This window comes from Ovis canadensis, chromosome 19, assembly GCF_042477335.2.
Source record: "Ovis canadensis isolate MfBH-ARS-UI-01 breed Bighorn chromosome 19, ARS-UI_OviCan_v2, whole genome shotgun sequence".
NCBI classification, from domain to species: domain Eukaryota; kingdom Metazoa; phylum Chordata; class Mammalia; order Artiodactyla; family Bovidae; genus Ovis; species Ovis canadensis.
In genome coordinates this window covers 66,772,247-66,791,331 of record NC_091263.1, presented here as the reverse complement: position 1 = coordinate 66,791,331, position 19,085 = coordinate 66,772,247, and the positions used below count along the sequence as shown (strand labels likewise).

The 19,085-nt window shown below is 44.9% G+C and overlaps 1 protein-coding gene across 4 annotated transcripts in view; it reads right to left on the bottom strand.

Annotated features, from left to right (window-relative positions):
* The window catches only part of SCAP (SREBF chaperone), a 96,731-nt gene extending 82,189 nt beyond the window's left edge, over positions 1 to 14,542 (bottom strand). The window contains exons 1-2 of one of the 4 annotated variants that reach the window (XM_069561609.1): positions 14,349 to 14,490; positions 8,800 to 8,878 (exon numbers count right to left, since the gene is read on the bottom strand). The gene's annotated coding sequence lies outside the window, so the exon portion shown is untranslated. Of the gene's footprint in view, positions 1 to 8,799; positions 8,879 to 14,348 lie in introns of all 4 variants that reach the window. The other 3 variants (XM_069561607.1, XM_069561608.1, XM_069561606.1) reach the window with 3 other exon arrangements.
* Positions 14,543 to 19,085: the final 4,543 nt, after the last annotated feature.

Here is a 19,085-nt window from a genome sequence, read left to right as displayed (position 1 = left end):
ACAATAAAAAGCTCTTTCGTATTGACAATGATCTATCACAAACAGAGAAAAGAGCAAGTGCGCTACTTTTCATGTAAAAGAAAGGAGCTCTCTGTGTATTCGTCTGTATTATGCATAGAACAGGCCTGAACAGACACTCGAGAACTTGTAACTCTGGCTGCCTCTGGGAGAAGGATCTGGTGGCCAGGGGCAAGATGGAAGGGAAACGTTCTGGTATATACCGTGTTGTACCTTTTAAATTTTGTGCTCTGTGAATACAGTACTGCCCTGAAAAGCTAAATTTAAAAAAAAAAAAAAAAAAGTGAAAGCCTCCTTCTAGGAGCAGCAGCCTTCTGCTCTGAGCTTCTGTAACTGTATTTCGACTTGGCCCTGTGTTTATTCTGACTTTCCCAGCCTCCACTGACTGACTACAGTCCCTCCTGGGAGGTCACGGCTGAGTCACCTTTGTGTTCCCTAGAGTGGTCAGGACTTCATTTGGTGCCGAGAGGAAAGTCACTATAGGTCTGTTCACTGTCTACTGGTGCCAAGAATTCACCTTTGGAAGGCAAGTTGATTTGCAAAGTGGATCAATGATCAGGACAGGAAATTCTGCTTCTCTGAGCATTAAAATTACCCAAATAAGCTGGAAGGATTTTCAGCAGACTTAAATTAACTGTACTGAAAAAAGAAAGGAGTTTCAGTTAATGAATGAAAGCTGATTTCAAAGAATTTGAAGCCTGAAGACATCACATTCAAGAGGATGACTACTGCCACAATTAGGGTAATTGTTGGGATGGCACAGCAATACTCGTACTGAAGGAAGACCAAATTAAACGGTTGTGATGATCATCGCAAATAACCATTACAGAATGCTGACCCCTCTGCACAATTCAGCATCAACAAATACAATGAAGACTTTCTTCCACAACGCCAGCAACCTACATTTTCATTCCCTCTTGACATGGTCAGCACTGACTAACAGATGAATTGAACTGACTGCTAAGAACATGGGCAAAGAATCTGTTTTAAAGCTAGAAACAACGCAGGAGTTCAGTGAGGCAGCCCTGTCATTTCGTAAGACTGCTGGCCCAGAGGTAGGGTGCCCTCAGCCTTGGTCTGAGAAGCACAGCCAAGACCAGACTCCTGTTCTCAGCCACACATGGCTATGTCCAGACCTCACGGAACGGAAGCCTCTTGCCTGTGGCTTCCTGAGAGAAGTGTGTTCTTCTGAAAAGTACCATGCTTCTTGAGAGTTTTCTCAAAAGTGAAGGTGCGATGAGTCTAGATTTTATTACTGTCTCAAGAGCTTTTAATATAAACACCATATGGAAGATGGTTCCATTCCAAACACAAAGCATGCAGAAGACCTGTTAGTGAGGGAGAGAGTGCCGAAGAGAGCCAACAGACGAGAGGGACACCTGGTGAAAGTTTTTTTGGCAACTGGTGCTGGGAAAACATGACAGCCCCATGCAAAAAAGTTAAAGTGGACCCTCATATCATATGCAAAAACTAACTCAAAATCGATCAAAGACCTAAATAAACAAAGAACCAGAACTAATAACACTCTTAAAAACACAGGGGTAAAACCTTCATGATACCAATTCTGAAAGGATTTTGTGGATGTGACACCAAAAGCACAGAAAAAAACAACAGATAACAAAATCCTTTTTGTACATCAAAGAAAACTATCCACAGAGTGAAAGAACAACCCACAGAATGGAAGAATATATTGACAAATCATGTATCTAAGAAGAGACTAATATCCAGAATATAGAAAGAACTGCCACTACTCAGCAACAACAAAACACTCGATTCAAAAACGGGTAAGTAGGGACTTCCCTAGGGGTCCAAAGGACTCTGTGCTTCCAATGCAACGGGCACAGGTTTGATCCCTCGTCAGGGAACTAAGATCCCATGTGCCTGCTGCATGGCCAAAAAAAGAAAAAAAAAAAAAGAGCAAAGGACTTGAACAGATACATTGAATATAAATGGTCAAAAAGCACATAAAACTGCTCAACATCACTAATCATTACAGAAATAGAAATCAAAGCCATAATGAGATATCACTTCACACCCAATAGGTCGGCTCTTATTTCTTAAAAAAAGAAAACTAACACGTGTCAGGACACATGACTGGGCTTGCAATTCATCTAAAAACTAAGACATATTATTTCAGAGCATGTAATGTATTAAGGAATTCGGAAGGAAATCGCTACATTACTTTATATGCAACATACACCGTCTGTACGTCCTGTATATGTATAATCAATGCACTAATTCTTCTCAGTCTGGTTCTGGGAGTTATATGAATGCACAATTATTAAAGTATCCCCCACAAAATAAAAGGGACTTCCCTAGCAGTCTAGTGTTTAAGACTGCGCTTCCAATGCAGGGGTGCAGGTTCCATCCCAGGTTGAGGAACTAAGATCCCACATGCTGTGTAGCGTAGCCAAGAAAAAAGTATCAGTAAGGATGAGATGTAACTAAATGATACATCACAATGGATCACTACTCTCTGGTTCTGTGTATATTTCAATTTAATGATAATAAACATTAAGAAGCAGAGAAGTCCTTTGAAATGTACAAGGCTTTTTCAGAATGTACCCCTTTACAAAATTTAGCAGCAATGAATACACAAGGATCAAAGCTCTGAACTTAAGACTATAAAAACTCTTAAAAGGAAACAGAGGGCAAAAATTCACATTAGATTTGGCAATTCCTTGGTATAACACCAAAGGCACAGGGAACAAATGAAACATAAACAGACTCAACTTCATAAAAATTTTTAAATTGTGTGCATCAAAAGAAACTATCAACAGAGAACTTTCTGGGATCCAATGGCTACGGCTCTGCATACTCACTTCCGAAGCCCCAGATTCGACTCCTCGTTCGGGAACTTTTATCCCGTAAGTTGTGCAGCATGGACCAAAAACACAAAGATACTGTCAACAGAGTAAAAAGGCAACCCACAGAATGGGAGAAAATATTTACAAATCATATATCTGATAAACGATTAATATCTAGAATATAAAGAAAAGTCCTAAAACTCAACAACAACAGAAAAATTAGATATAAAGTTAAAAGTTTAAAAACAAAAAAATTTTTTAAGTGATCTGATTAAAAAATGGGCAAAGGGCTTGAATAGACATTTCCCCAAATAAGATATACAAATGGCTAATAAAAGCATGAAAAAATGCTCAACATACTGATCACTAGGGAAATGCAAACTGAAATTACAATGAGTCAATAGCAACCATGGAAAACACTTCAGAAATATTAACAGAACTTGCTCTGAACCCGGGACAGTGCTAGTGCTACAGCTGCTGGGATTAAAAATACAAAAGCAAAACCCCACCACTGAACTGTGTCAATCCAGACTCCTGCCCATTTATAAACATTTAGGAAGGCAGGATTTAGCAACGTGAAGTGAAGCAGGGGGCTAGTAATTTGAGACAATATACAATCAATACTGGGCTTCCCCAGCGGCTGAGGTAAAGAATCAGCCTGCAATGCAGGAACCACAGGAGCCACGGGTTCAATCCCTGGGTGGGGAAGATCCCCTGGAGGAGGGCATGGCAACTCACTCCAGTATTCTTGCCTGGAAAATCCCATGGACAGAGGAGCATGGCGGGCTATATACAGTCCATAGGGTCACAAAGAGTTGGACACACTGAAGAGACTTAGCACACATACACAATCAATACTAGGTTGTGGGTTCAGAATGTAGACTCATAATTTCTTTCTTCGTGAATTAAAGCAGATGCCAGTATACTTAGATAAATATTGCTGCGACCTTACATCAGTTAGACGTCTCCTCTGTTGTCTCTTTCATCCATTTTATAAACTGTAGAAGCACAAATTTAGGGCAGTCTTTGCTATTTTTTACGAGAAGGCAATGGCACCCCATTCCAGTAGTCTTGCCTGGAAAATCCCATGGATGGAGGAGCCTGGTGGGCTACAGTCCATGGGGTCGCTAAGAGTTGGACACGACTAAGCGACTTCACTTTCACTTTTCACTTTCATGCACTGGAGAAGGAAATGGGAACCCACTCCAGTGTTCTTGCCTGGAGCATCCCAGGGACGGGGGAGCCTGGCAGGCTGCTGTCTATGGGGTCGCACAGAGTCAGACACGACTGAAGTGACTTAACAGCTTAACAGTTGCTTTTTTTTTTTAATTTATTTAATTGGAGGCTAATTATTTTACAATATTGTAGTGGGTTTTGCCATACATTGACATGAATCAGCCATGGGTGTACATGTGAGTATTTACCATTTAAATTATGAATATTTTTAAAAGGTTTTAAGGTCAAATTGAGTACATGAACTTCAAAAATATTTTAAAAAATGGTCAGCTCTGTGATTATGATATTTAATTGTTAAACTGCTTATGCTAGAATAAATTTCAAAGTACACATGTAAAATGAGATTTAGAAATGCTGCTCTCTTCTAGGCTCATATCTTCTAGAGTACACTTTCACTTCTGCCTTAGTTACTGAAGATATCTTTCTGAATCAGTGTCTGATGCTGTCAATGGATCCTATCTCAAGTCATAAGTCTTCATTTGCAAACATTAAGAAAGTTGCTCTTAATCTGAATACTGATCAAGGGATAAATTTTAATTGTATTATTTCTTAAATGCTGGACTATATTATGGGAAATGTTTTTTCAAGAAATCATCTTAAGTGTATAGATCAGTGTTTTTTACAGGTAAAATGCTAAAATAAGCTGCCCATGATAGATATGAATATGTTTGAGTTTTATAGGATATTACAAATTAACAACAGAAAAAATATTTAATTTATGCAACAGTTATGTTCACACAAATTTGTAGGACTTACAAAGAATTGATATTTGAGAAAAGCTTTGGTTCACTTACACTACATATACTTTCAGAGCATTAGGTACCTTGTACTTTAAACCTGTGACAAACTGACAAATTTTCAAAGGGGAAATATTACTGTAAAATGAACAATTACGTATTTCTAAAGATTGTACTGCTGCAAATTTGATCGGTAAAGCTCTTTATTCAGAGTTTTGAAGAAATATTCTCTCTTCAATTAAACATTTTCATACTGGAATGATGTAAGTTAAAGTGATAAAGAGTATTATTAAAATAAATGTTTATATATAATAAAAGAAAATTATTCTTAAAATGTATTCTCAGTGAATAGTTGAGATCTATACTATGCAACCATTTTCTATGTTGATTTTAAGTGATCTTTTAAGAAATTTGTTCACCAAAAAAATATTTTAAAAAAACTACAAAAGAGATAATCACCTCATAGGCATTACAATGGCTACTATCGAGAAAACAACAAGTGTTAGCAAGGATGTGAAGAAACTGGAACCCTTGTGCATTGCTGGCAAGAATGTAAAATGGTACAGCCTCTGGGGAAAACAGTCTGATGGTTCCCAAAAAATGAATCATAGAATTACCATACAATCCAGCAATTCCACTTCCATACTGGCCCAAGAGAACAGAAAACAAGGACTTGAACCAATATTTGTATACCCACGTTATTAGCAGCATCACTCACAACAGCCAGAAGGTGGAAACAATAAAAATTTCTATCAACAGATGAATGGATAAACAAAATGAGGTATATACACAGGATATTATTTAGCTTTAAAAAGGAAGTAATTCTGACCCATGCTACAACATGAGAATATTATGCTACATGAAACACACCAGTCACAGAGACAGTAACAGGGTATAATTCCATTTACATGATATACTTAGTCAAAATCATAGTTATATAAAGTATTTAGGATGGTTACTGCCAGGTACTTGGCAGAGGAGAAAATGAGTAACTACTTAATGGATATAGAGTTTCAGTTTTGCAAAATGAAGAGAGATACAGAGAGAATGGGCTTCCCAGGTAGATCAGCTGGTCAAGAATCTGACAGCAATGCAGAAGGTCCCGGTTCGCTTCCTGGCTCAGGGAGCTCCCCTGGAGAAGGGATAGGCTATCTACCCCAGCGTTCTTGGGCTTCCCTGGTGGCTCAGACAGTAAAGAATCTGCCCACAATGAGGGAGACCTGGCTTCGATCCCTGGGCTGGGAAGATCCCCTGGAGGAGGGCATGGCAAACCACTTCAGTATTCTTGCCTGCAGAATCCCAAGGGCAGAGGAGCCAGGTGGGCTACAGTTCATGGCATCTCAGAGTCAGACACAACTATCCACAGCACAGAAAGAATGGTGGTAATGTTGCAAAAATTTATAAATGTTTTTTAATATCATTGAACTGTACACTTAAAATGGTTAATATGGAAACTTGTATATTTAGCACAATAGAAAACTGGAACAACAAAAAACAATGAGGAAACGGCAGGGGGCAAGCAAAAGCAGAGTTCAGAGGGACTCAAGCGTACCAAAAAAAAATGAAAGGATATAGGACAGCAAGACAGATCTGAAGACAGGAATGTAATCACTGTAATGTTTAGAAAAGACATGAAATGTGTTTTTTATGGTAAAATTTGAGAGAAGGAGCAAAATGTCTAGCCATTAAAAAGAAAAAAAAAAAAAATGTTATAAGCCAGAAGTAAGAACACACAAGCCAGGGGACTCTGAATATAAATGAGACTGTGAGCTCCCTAGGGAGCAAGGCAAAGAGAGACCCATTGTGACACAGTTCACAGTATGGTTTAAACAAAATCAAACCAATGGTTCAGAAGAGGTATGACCACTCCCAGGCACTGGACCTGAAGGAAATTTCTATTTGGACTCACAGATTTTCTTGGAGACTTCTTGTACAGCTCTTAACACAAGCTAATGGGGCAGTGCAAAGCAGGAGGAGGCCAGAAATATGCTGCTAATGATCCAGTTTCATTCAAAGACAAAACACTGCCTGGAACAGGTGCACTGAAGCATGTGCCAGAACAATCCCATGGACATTCTTTACCACAGCTGAGTTCAGGATAGCTTTTGAGGGGGTGAGGAAGTCAAGTTTATCCTCCTGACAGGAATATGAGATGCAACATTCTCTGCTGCCTGCTGAAGGCAGGTCTTGATATTCCTAACAGTCACTGTTGCTAGGGGGACAACTGAGAATGAATGTCAAACCCAACCAGGGCTCATGCCTGAAAGATGAGAACTAATCGCTCCCTGAAGCTGGGATGGCACAGGGCTTCCCTGGTGGCTCAATGGTAAGAATCCACTTGTCAATGCAGGAGACACGGGTTCAGTCCATGGTCTGGAAAGATCCCATGTGCCTTGGAGCAACTAGGCCTGTGCATTCCAACTGTTGGGCCTGTCCTCTGCAGCCCAAGAGCCTCAACTGCTGAGCCCATGTGTCACAACTACTGAAGCCGGGGTACCCTAGACCTGTGCTCAGCAACAAGAGAAGCTACCACAGTGAAAAGCCCACACGTGGCAGCTGGAGAGTAGCCCTCACTCACTGCAACCAGAGGATCCAACACGGCCAAAAATAAATGAATAAATCATTTTAAAAATTCTTCCATCCAAGTGGCCTCTTACAAAAAAAAAAAAAGATAAGGCAGCATAAACACTGCCTGGCAGAGGGAAGAAGGGGTGGATGTGCCAGCCTGGGGCAGATTATAAGAATGGGGAGCTACTGAAGATTGTTGAGAAAGAGAGACCATGATTGAAGACTTTTTGAGTGACAGCGCAGTCTTCTGAAAGGTGCAAACGAAGCCCAGAGCCACATGCAGCAGGCTGGACTGGACAAGGCTGCTCAAAGTGAAAGCCACTGAAAAACATCAAAATAAATGAGAGCCCATGTTTTAAAAAAAAAAATGTTCTAGAACAGTTTTATACTTGAAAAAAATGTTCCCACAGAAAATGGATACACAACAGTATGAACCCATTACACAGAGAAAGAAAAGAAGGATGAGCAAGAAAGAAGCCTGAGAAGAGCCCTACAGGTGGTTGCCACTGGGGTTATGGACAACGCAAATTCTGTGTGCGCACATGGGTGAGGTTACCAGTTTTTAAGAAGACGAGTGATTCGGATTAAAAAAACAACTCTAATTCCTCAACTTAGAAACTGCAGGGAAAGCAGAAACAGCACTACAGTTGAGAATATAATTATGACATTATCCACAAATAAAAAGGAAATTGACTAAAAACAGGAGCCAGAGACGCACAGATCTTCCTCAGTTTACAGAGGAGTTACACTCTGATGTGTGTGCGCGCGCGTTAGCTGCTCAGTTGTGTCCAACTCTCGGAAACTCCGTGACTGTACCCTGTCAGGCTCCCCGGTCCCTGGGATTCTCCAGGCAAGAGCACTGGAGTGGGCTGCCATGCCCTCCTCCAAGTACGTGCTGATAAACGCATCCTAAGCTGACAACACTGTAATGCCGAAATTGCGTTTGCTACACCTAGCCTGCTGAACGTCATCACTTAGCCTAGCCTACCTTAGATGTGCTCAGATCACTGACATTAAAGTTGAGCAAAATCATCTAATCCAAAGCCTATTTTATAATAGCGTTGAATATCTCACGTAACTTATTGAATACCATACTGAAAAATACCAAAATGAAAACATGGCTGTCTGAATACAGAATGGCTCTAACTGTATTAGTTGGTTACCCTCATGAGGACATGTCTGACTGGGAGCTGTGGCCCAATGCCGCTGTCCAGCATCACGAGAGTGTTGCTGTCAACATATCAGAGCCCTGAAAAGATTTAAAAAATTCAAAATTTGGAGCATGGTTTCTACTGAATATGGGATTGCTCTGGCACCATCATATCACTGAAAAATGGTAAGTTGAGTCATCATTAATTCGGAGGACTGCCCGAGCTTGGCAAAACTGTAAGGTGATGCTGATGAGATTCCAAGTGAATCATGAAGACACTGACCTCGTGCTCTGGTTTTAGAGCCAGGGCTCTCTAACTGTGGTTCCCTCAGGCAGCAGTGGCTCAGCAGTAAAGAATCCACCTGCAATGCAGGAGACACAGGAGAAGCAAGTTCAATCTCTGGGTCAAGAAGATCCACTCAAGACGGACATGGCCACCTACTTCAGTATTCTTGCCTGGAGAATCCCAGGGACAGAGGAGCCTGGCGGGCTACAGTCCACGGGGTGACCAGAGTCAGACACGACTTATCAACTAAGCATGCAAGGCAGCAGTAGCAGCACCTAGTAACTTGTTTGAATTTCAAATTCCAGGGTCTCCCTCTGACCGACAGATTCTGGAGGTGAGGTTAAAACAACTCCTCCAGGTAATTGCAACTCACACTTAAGTTTGAGAACCTAGGTATGAAGTAATACTATCTCATCTGGATAATACCAGCTTATATAATTAGGAAACTATATTTCTTGCTCAAAACCCATTCTGTTATTTTAACCTAAACTCCTGAAGAACACTAATCTAGTCAATTGTGAAATAAGCTGGAAGATGACAAAGATATTTTTTAATTAGATACAATTCTGAAACCACTCATTCTGAAATAATGCACTAACCACTGTAGTGGAATGAACTAAAGAATCTAGTTTATAAAAAGTGATAAGGAATCAACATGTTTAGAATTTCAACATTTAGATGATTTGAAAATATTCTAAGGTTGCAGAACACCACAACTCCAACTATTACAAATGCCATATTTGTGTACACTGATTAGTCTCTTGGGCTTCAAACTCAATTAAGTTGTTTAAAATAGAAGAAGTTCTGCTGCTACAATGCTGGTGGGAATGCAAACTGATACAGCGAATAAGGGGAACAGTATGAAGGTTCCTTAAAAAACTAAAAACAGAACTACCATATGAACCTGCAATCCCACTCCTGGGCACATGTCCAGAGAAAAACATAAGCTAAAAGCACACACGCACGCACCCGTGCTCCCTGCAGCACTGCTGACAGCAGCCAGGACGGGGAGCAGCCTCGGTGTCACCAACACGGAATGGACACAGATGCAGCACATACATGCAACGGAACGTCGCTCAGCCGGGAGAACGGAAGAACGGCGATTGCCGCAACACACAGGCACCTGGAGAGTGAACTGAGTGAAGAGAGCCACGCAGAAGAGAGCTACCTTATGACATCCCTTACATGTGGAATCCAAAAAGAAATGATACAGATGAATTTTCTTAGAAAGCAGAAAATGATCTTATGGTTGCCAGGGGGAAGGGAAAGTTAGGGACTTTGGGAAGGCCATGTACACACCACTCTATTTAGAAGAGATAACCGACAAGGACCAACTACATAGCGCATAGGATTCTGCTCAGTGTTACAGTATGTGACAACCTGAATGGGAGTAGGGTTGGGGAGAGAATGGATACATATATATGTATGGCCAGTCCCTCTGCTGCTCACCTGAAACTACCACAATATTGTTACTTGGCGATACTCCAATATAAAATTTAAAAGTTAAACTCTGAAAAAAAAAACAGAAAAGGTTCAACAAAATTTTAACTTCCTTTTTTTTTTTATTTTTTGCCACATCACACAGCTTGTGGTACCTTAGTTTCCTGACCAGGAATTGAACCCAGGCCCTCATCAAAGAAAGCACAGAGCCCTAACCTCTGGATAGCCAGGGAATTACCAAAACTTTAACTTCTAAAGGGCTATATCAGTCACTATAGCTTCAAACGTAAAGAGTACTACTATATTTGCAACATAAAGGCTACTGAAAAACCAAATCTTTGACACTCAGAATACAATTTCTAAAAGAATTTATCAGTGGTCATTAATATGAAATACCCTGATTATGCAGAATTACACCGAACTTCACTAGACTTCCAACTTAGGAACAAACAGCATGACACTTTACATATTTTATGAATTCAGAAAATGCTGAGTATTAAATAAACCAGGGGGTTATTAATGTTTTTACAAACTCCCAACAACAAAAACTCAAGTACATATCCCCAATATGTGTGTACATATCCCCAGTTTTTGTGTAAAAATTATATGTATGTTCTACTGTGATCAAGATTGTCAGGAGAAATATCAATAACCTCAGATATGCAGATGACACCACCCTTATGGCAGAAAGTGAAGAAGAACTAAACAGCCTCTTGATGAAAGTGCAAGAGGGGAGTGAAAAAGTTGGCTTAAAGCTCAACATTCAGAAAACGAAGATCATGGCATCTGGTCCCATCACTTCATGGCAAATAGATGGGGAAACAGTGGCTGACTTTATTTTTTTGGACTCCAAAATCACTGCAGATGGTGGTTGCAGCCATGAAATTAAAAGACGCTTACTCCTTGGAAGGAAAGTTATGACCAACCTAGATAGCATATTCAAAAGCAGAGACATTACTTTGCCAACAAAGGTCTGTTTAGTCAAGGCTGTGGTTTTTCCAGTGGTTATGTATGGATGTGAGAGTTGGACTATAAAGAAAGCTGAGTGCCAAAGAATTGATGTCTTTGAACTGTGGTGTTGGAGAAGACTCTTGAGAGTCCCTTGGACTGCAAGGAGATCCAACCAGGCCATCCTAAAGGAGATCAGTCCTGGGGGTTCATTGGAAGGACCGATGTTGAAGCTGAAACTCCAATACTTTGGCCACCTGATGTGAAGAGCTGACTCATTGGAAAAGACCCTGATGCTGGGAAAGATTGAGTGCAGGAGGAGAAGGGGACAATGGAGGATGAGATGGTTGGATGTCATCACCAACTCAATGGACATGGGTTTGGTAGACTCCAGGAGTTGGTGATGGACAGGGAGGCCTGGCGTGCTGTGGTTCATGGGGTCGCAAAAAGCTGGACATGACTGAGTGACTGAACTACTGTGATAATACCAACTATACTTATAAAATACAAAATAAAAATTAAATAAGGCTGAAATAAAAAGACTGGCTTAATTTTTTTTTTCCTGAGACCCATGTGCCCCCGTGATGCATACACATACCCACTTTGGACTCTACTGCAAAGTGTCCACAGCCCAGCAACCCTGCAAGCTGTGTCCCAGACCACTCAAGGGAGAAGCTATGGAATGCAGAGGTCAAATGAATATCTCCTTCCTGTTGAGTTGGACCATCCCTGACTCAAGTCTGTGACTCTGGGCTTCTCCCTTCACCCCAATGTCGTCTTCTGCTACCTCTCATTTGGTGGGTAGTGGAGAAGACTGTGAAGCCAGCAGATGCAAGAACGGCATAAAAGTATGGACTCTGTTTTCAGACAAACCTGGATTTGCAACTGGGCTCGGCTTCTAATTCACCGGGTTACCCAGGGCCAGTCAGATAACGTTTCTAAAACTAATGAGTAAAGAGGGTGATAACAGGGTCATCTCTCCTGGTTATTATGATGGTTAAGAGAGATAGGCTGCCATGAGAGCACTCAGCAGAGACTCTAGATAGCCCAAGTGCTCAATAAAATATCTTACCCAGAATTATTACTTCAGGAGGCAAAAGAAGTCACCTGGACTTTGTTTCAGCAGCCAACTCAAGAAGGGAATATGTTACTTTGGAAGGCCTCCCTTGGGGCTCAGCTAGTAAAGAATCCGCCTGCAATGTGGGAGACCTGGGTTTGATTCCTGGGTTGGGAAGATCCCCTGGAGAAGTGAACGGCTACCCACTGCAGTATTCTGGCCTGGAGAATTCCATGGACTGGATAGTCCATGGGTCGCAAAGAGTCGGGCACGACTGAGCAGCTTTCACTTCTACACTTCTACTGTGGAAGTAGTAGGTAGCGCAGTCGGGCAGACTTGGTTTGAAGGTCTGATCCCCAGTGACAAGCTGGGTGACCCTGGCAACTCCCTTTCTCTATGAGTGGGGAGTCTTCTTATCCGTTCAATGGGAGTGTTGATACAAACTCTACATGAAATGCCTGTCAGAACCAGTAAAACTAACAGTCTCTCTCTTTGTTGCTAAGTCGTGTGCGACTCTTGTAACCACATGGACTGTAGCCTGCCAGGCTCCTCTGTCCATGGGATTCTCCAGGAAAGAATACTGGAGTGGGTTGCCATTTCCAACTAACACTAGTGGGAACCAAATGGCCACCGAGGGTGAGGATAAGCAAATAACACATAAACCTAAGTGTTATTCCAGAGTCCTTGGCACACGTTCAAGTACACGCTAAGAGTAAGCATCCTCTAAAGTCTACCATCAAATGTTAATAAATGCCTATGTACCAAACCCCACAGGTATGGGTCATTTCCCAACTGGACAGGTGACTTCCTCATAACTGCTTGAATTCTTCAAGCAATTCACAATCTTCATCCTCCACTGTCATAAACTGGGTGCAGTAGAGTTTTCATACCCACCTCCGGACAGTAAACGAATCTAGATGAGGGGGCGGGGCGGGGGTGGGGAAGACCTAAACCACCGCATGGAGACCACCCGGAGAGGTGCCGTTTTTGCCACAAGAGCAAAAGAAAAGCGGGGTCTCTCAAACACCAGAGGAGTTCATAATCAATGAGGATTACTTCAGCTTCAACAAACCACCGAAAGAATGACTGTAGAGATATACCAATACACATTTTGCATTTTTTTACATCGCGTGTCCCCCACAGGAAATGCTGCAAAATGTGAGACACCTAAAACTCTCATCAGCATAAAATTATAGATACAAGCCGTCAATTAGAGGAACACCTAAGAATACACCCAACCGGACACCCTTGCCCCTGACTCCCTTACAAAAGCTTCAGTTTTTAGCTCGATACGCTAAGATGGCAGCACCCCCATAAGGACACTGCATAAGCCAACTTCACAAACGTTGGGTCAGAAGCACACTCAAAGCTAGCATCGTGAAAGAAACCTTTACTAAGTCCTCTTCACAAAATGTATTGCAAAATCCCCAGGAGTTTAATCACCCAGCTCTATCACCACAGAAGGTGCGGGGAGCGAGTGAGACGACCGGGGAAAGTCACCACGGCCAAGAGCATGTCCATCTGCACAACCATCCTTGACTTCAGGCTCCAGCACGGTACACTGGGGCGAGAAGCCCACCCAGAGTATAAACAGAGGCGACAGTAGTGAGCACGTTGATTGGTGAGGGAAACAGAAAACTAGACACTAGGCAGAACCCAGGGAAGCAGCTAGCTACGTGTTGCCTCTCAAGCAGATCACGCAGAACAGACAGGTGCGGACAGCGTGCTCTCCCCTCCCCGCAACACGCAGACAGTCCAAAAGCAGGTTCTAGAACCGGCAGCTCCCCGGGACACGGCGGGGCCCCGGGGGCGCAACAGCGCGACCCCCTGTCAGGCCAGCGGTCGCGGCGGGGGGGGGGGGGCGGGGGGGAGGAGGGCGACGGGCGCGCGCGGTGGGCCCGGCCGGGGGCGCGGCCGCGGTGAGGGTGGGGTCGCCGCAAGCCGGCCCCCTCTCCGGCCGCGGTCTCCCGGCGCGGCCCTCGCGGCTGCTGGACAGCGCCCACGCCGGCGCGCTCGCGGCCCGCATCCCGGAACCCCGCGGGCCGCGCAGCGTGAGGCCCGGGCCGGCCGGCGGACGCTGAGGGGACGCGCGCGGAGGTACCTGTGGCAGCAACAGCTTCTCGGCGGCGGCGGCCGCGGCGGGAGGACGGGGGCGGGGCGCGGCGTGCGCGCTCCCGGCCCGCGCGGTCCGGGGCGAGGCGCCCTCCCTCACTCCCTCCCTCTCTCTCTCCCCGCCGCCCGGCGCCCGCGCAGCTCTCCGCCCCTTCACCTCTCACCTCCTACCTTTCCCCTCCCGCTCCCGCCCCCGCCGCACTTCGCACGTGCTCCCAGCGGCGCGCACATGCGTAGTCGAGCCCTACCGCCCGCGACTCCCGCTCGCCCCCTGGCGGACGCCGGGCCGAACGACTCCCTGGTAGAGAAGATGTCCGGGCGGGGCCGGCGAGGCAGAGCGTCACGCTGGGACAGAGCCCCGAGTACAGCACCGGAGCTTTTTAACAGGGTATATTAGCAAGAACACTCACAGGACGCCCGTGTTCTCTGTTTTATAACAGGGAAAACTTAAAGGCAGGGGAAGTATGCAACAAATGCAGTTGGGTCAAATTATGTCCATGAAAGTGACTTTCTCTAAGGCCTTTTGAAAACGATGTTGCTAAGTCGTGTCTGATTCTGCGATCCTTTGCGCTGCAGAAAGCCAGGCTCCACTATCCCCCGGAATTTGCTCAAGTTCATTGGGTTGGTGATGCTATCCTACCATTTCATCCTTATCTTTAAAAGGATGTTTTATGAATACTTAACTAATGTGGAAAGATGTTCTTAAGAGAAGGTTCAGACTGAGCTCAATTTTTTTAAAAATCCAAGGAAAGGATTCTAGAGTGATGCTGATGTATGCTCAGTGGATACCTCTGGGTGAAGGATTAGGGTGTTGAGATTTTTCCATTTCCAAAAATCTCCATGAGATTTTTCCATGGGCACACATGAAACGTAGAACACTTGGTTGTATTCCATGGAACACGTTTGTTGTAATAGCAATATCTATGTCCCGTTTACTCCGTGCCAGGTGCTTGAAACCAAGACACCCTAAAACCAAGTTCCTCTGTGGAGTTTATGATTAACCTCTCTAGCCAAAATGTTCCTCCCTTTCTTGTCCGACACCTGTTTCCCTCGAGACTGAGGAGTACCAGAGTAAAGAGGGGATTGAAACCAAGCAGGACCCTGTGGTGCCCTCCAATAAGCAAGTAAGTTAGGGGGTGCCCGGAGAAAGAATAACAGATGTGGCTTTCTTGACATTTTTTGATCCAATCCTATGATTTAAGGCCCTGTAAGGGCCACCACGATGTTTGTCCTTCAACAGGTGTCAGTAATCAATGATCTTAAGGGAAGACAGAAATGCAGGAACAGAAAAAGCCATCAATCAACAGTGCAGAGATAGAGCAGAGACCTAGTTCCCCCTCAAGGGATACACACACCATACATCTTTGAGTTCTGCAGGAGCCAGGCCTGCACCCAATGGAGGATGGAACAATGGTGTTGACCCTCCTGACTTCAATCAACTAAAGCTTGGATTGCAGGTTCAATCCCTGGATCAGGAAAACTCCCTGGAGTAGGGAAATGGCAACCCACTCCAGTATTTTGCCTGGAAAGCCCATGGACAGAGAAGCCTGGGGGCTACAGTCCAGGGGTTGAAAAGAGTCAGACACGACTGAGCGCGCATGCACCCTTAGCATAATCCTTCCCCAGTTTCGCTGTCTGGGGAGACACTGCTTTGGGAAAGATGCCTGGTGTTCCTCTTACTTGCTGCAAGTAACCATCAAACGTTCCTTCTCACAAACTTTGAGTTGGTTGTGTCTGTTGCCTCAGTATCCACCAAGAGGTGAACCCGATTTTCAGGTAACACTCCTGGGTAAAAAAAAAAAGCCTATCGTGGTGTCCCTGTTTCTTGTTTGTAGGAAAAAGGCTTGACCTTCCCTGAGTTCCGAAGGGCAAATTCAAACAGTTACTAATCCAGGAAGTGAGGGAATGCAGAAACAGAGGGAAACAGTCCCTGTTCCTCCACCAGGGATTGATATAACAACAAAGCCCTTGAGTTCCTCTGCTTGAAGGAAGGCCCCCAGCCAGGTGGACAATAATAACTTCAGGCTGAGTACAAGCTTCCTAGACCACCACCCTGTTCATCACCAGCCAATGAGAAGAAAGTCACACACTGCAGCCCTCACCCCCAATTTTGCCTATAAAACCATGAACACCATGGTGGACATTCCCGTCTTTCAAGCACGAGTCGCCCATTCCCCTCAAGTGATCCTTGGAATATATCTTTCTCTGCTCCAAAGGCCTACATTTCTGTTTGTCGGGCCTCACTGTGCACCCACCATGTGAATTTGGGTTGGACAACATAGCTGAGCTGAGCAATTTGCACAGTCCTTGCATCTGATCTTCAAAAAAACCCCGAGTTAGGTCTTGTTACTAGGTCTGTCAAGAAGAGGCTCTATCCGAGACGAGGGTACAGGTCCCAGTGGACACACTGCTGGTACATTCCCGGGATGGGTAGTGATCGTCTGCGGGTCTGAGGGAACCTTGGCCTGATCACGCCACACACAGGTCTCAAGTGTCAGGGCTCAGCCTCACCCCATCATGCTACCCTGGGCACACTCCCCTCAGAGCTATCTGGACATAGAGACGAACCCTGTCCTGCCCTTGAGGGTGGCATCGCTGGGGGTGCATAAAGGGCAGATGTAACCACACCAAGGTTAAAATCAGTGGCCGCCCTTCGGGCAGCTCCAGCTCCCATCATCCCTCACAGGCCAGTCATGCCCCTCCCATCAACCCTGTACCACCATCTCCAAAGCCTTGCCCTCCTCCTCGCTCACACCACCGCCATAGCAAAATGAAACGATATTGGTGTTGGGCTGCATCCCCACAGGCTTACAAGCCCTGTGCTTGCCCACTTCAAGACGGAAGAACGAGCCTGGAGTCAGCAAGAGAGACACCGACAGTGTGAAGAGGTGGTCCCCAACCTCTTTGGCACTGGGGACTGGTTTTGTGGAAGACAATTTTTCCATGGACTGGGGAATGGGGGTCAGAGGTGGTTTGTGGATGATTCAAGAGCATTGGAGAAGGAAATGGCAACCCACTCTGGTGTTCTTGCCTGGAGAGTTCCAGGGATGGAGGAGCCTGGTGCGCTGCCGTCTGTGGGGTCGCACAGAGTCGGACACGACTGAAGCGACTTAGCAGCAGCAGCAGCAAGAGCTTTACATTTATTGTGCACTTTCTATTATTATGTCATCAGCTCCACCTCGGATCACCAGGCATTAGATCCTGGAGGTTGGGGACCCCTGCTTTAAGGATGGGGGAGCTTACCTAATCTAAAGCAAGGTCCTGGAGCAACACCCCACCAGTGGCAAGCGGGACATGGAAGAAAGGGAAACTGACTACCAGCTGTAGGGGAATTGATGTCAGGTGGGCTCATAAGTTAACAGGGAAACCAGCGGGAGGAGCACGCACCAGATGGGCCCTTTGATCAGAACAATCACCAGCTGGGGTGGGGCAAGTACTAGCAAGGTCAGGCACGTGAGCAGCGTACAGGTGAAGCAAGCATATCTTGGGCAGGGGAATGTACCAAGAGCAAGAGAACAGCCATCTTGAGTGGCCTGACCATACAAATGGGGATATTGACCTCGGCCCAGATTGACCTTGTAACATTTTGCCCTGTATTCAGACTTGGCTTTAAAAGAGAATGTTTATTCTATAAAGAATTTTTTGGTTATTTTTAGAGGGGCAACAACAGAGAGCAGTATAGGGGAGCCTGACCTACACCCTTACCCAGCTCGCATCACTCTACATCTGATCCTTTATAAGCCATCACCGGGCCCCTCGGAAGCCTTGGACAAAAGGCACCTCAGTTCTCTGTCACCAGTCTCCCTTTGCTCTCCACTGCCTCATTCCTTTTGACAAATATGAAGTCTATCCAATGTTTTTCGTTTTCTGAGTGATGTCACCCTGCGTGACCAAGTCCCGATCTCTTCCTTTCACCATCAAATTCCTACAAAGAATATGGCTCTGAACTTGGCAGAAAATCTTGGGGGGAATGTTCAGTTAAGTCAGAGTCTTCCTGAGCCCCACCCCAGGCCCACGGGACCAAACTCTTCTCTCCAAAGATTACTGGAAACGTCTTTTCACAACCCCCACCACAGGGATGTACGTGACTAGACTGTCTATTGGGTACTCCTGTCACCCTGCTTACTCCCCATCCCTTCCCCACCCAACCATTTCACCCAACCTTAGTTTACAGGGGACTGACCCTCAACAAGATCTATATGCCTTCTCCCAAAAAACAAGGGCCTCCAGAACTGACACTTGGTTAAGTCCTGCGCCCCGCAGCACTGCCCCAAATCCCCCACTGCACAAGAACCCCCCCCCACTGCACTGGGGTCCTTCTGGGGACCCTAAGGCTCATGGGTCCGGGGTGAATCCACTCTTGAATGTCCCCAAGGAGTTGAACGTAAAGTGGCCATGATCTTCGGTCTTCTTATAGTTAACAACTATGTATTCTAGATTCTACAACTATGAACATTTTCTAGTGGTGAAGAATCCACCTGCCAGTGCAATACACGCAAGAGGTGTGGGTTCGATCCCTGGGTCGGGAAGATCACCTGGAGAAGGGCATGGCAACCCACTCCAATATTCTTGCCGAGAAAAGTCCACAGACAGAGGAGTCTGGTAGGCTGCACTCCATGAGACTGCAAAGAATCAGACACAACCGAGCACACACAAACAGCATCACATTTTTCTAGAAGCAACCAAAAATACCATCCCTTTATCCACCTATCAATCTTATTCCTTA